Here is a 1,093-nt window from a genome sequence, read left to right as displayed (position 1 = left end):
TGTAAAACAAAATGTTTGCTAGCTGTTTATTGAGATATTCATGTTTCACATTTATTATTCGCCGACACATCTGTAAACATAGCTTCTATATAGTCTGTTTGAAAAGTATACACTATGCACAAACACTGAACACATTTCAAAAGATATAAAGTAAAACCACAACGATTATTGGCGTGATGTCTTAAATCTACTTGAGAACAAAATTGCGCGTATCCTAGCAACTCTGAATTCTGATAATACAAAAGTAAGACTACTTACCAGTGCAAAAATGTAGAACAGGAAATGAATCGAAGTGTTCTTCCTTGTCTTCTTTATCTTATATGACCGCTTTGTTCATCATAGCTCTGACACTAAACCTTTCAAAAAAGAATCTGTTGACATAATAGATACATGTCTGAGGAGACAGACCATAAAACCTAGTTTAGAAATTACACGCGGTGTGTAATGTGTATGCCTCGATATACTGTTACTGTTTTTGTTAAACAGCATGCTGTTTAGCAGGTGTCTGTCTGCCAATGGTTTTGCACAGAATTAACTATATCGCCGCAGTAATTTCGAATTTTTCTGTTTGTAAAATATTGTGTTAATTTTCACAACATTTAAAACCAACCAAGCTATTATCAGCATTTTCTTGTTGACGGTAGTGTTGAAAGAATCTTAGTATTATTTAAGGTACCTTACATTTGCTATGCAAGAATGTAAAATGTAATTTTTCCTCCACATTCACGTGTCTCAACAAGTGTGTCAACCTGGTGCCTGAGGGAAAATACTTCACTTACTGTCGCTCCCCTCCTGCATTTCCATTATTCATCAACGCTGGAATTTCGCGGACGACCGTAAAGTGACGCGGTTTACTTCTTAAAGGCAGTTGTACCTGCCATCAAGTTTTCTTCCGATCATTCTCAATATAAAAAACTTAAAAAAAAAACCCTGTTATTTACCAATCAGAATAGAACTGTATTATATTTGTCTTATGCTGAATATGTTATGCATATATAACTCACATGTGAAATGTGTATTATACATAAAACTTGACAGGGAATATGACATTTGCAATATAGTTTGCATCACATTTAAAAGATACAATGTCAAG

General features: G+C 34.1%; 1 protein-coding gene across 2 annotated transcripts in view; it reads right to left on the bottom strand.

The window, feature by feature from the left end:
• The window catches only part of LOC121320457 (interleukin-1 receptor type 1-like), a 36,683-nt gene extending 35,974 nt beyond the window's left edge, over positions 1-709 (bottom strand). For both annotated transcript variants that reach the window (XM_041258789.1, XM_041258791.1), the window contains exon 1: positions 259-709. The gene's annotated coding sequence lies outside the window, so the exon portion shown is untranslated. The remainder of the gene's footprint in view (positions 1-258) is intronic.
• Positions 710-1,093: the final 384 nt, after the last annotated feature.

This window comes from Polyodon spathula, chromosome 9, assembly GCF_017654505.1.
Source record: "Polyodon spathula isolate WHYD16114869_AA chromosome 9, ASM1765450v1, whole genome shotgun sequence".
In the NCBI taxonomy this organism is placed as follows: domain Eukaryota; kingdom Metazoa; phylum Chordata; class Actinopteri; order Acipenseriformes; family Polyodontidae; genus Polyodon; species Polyodon spathula.
The sequence above is the reverse complement of the archived record's forward strand: the minus strand, read 5'-3'. Positions and strand labels throughout refer to the sequence as shown.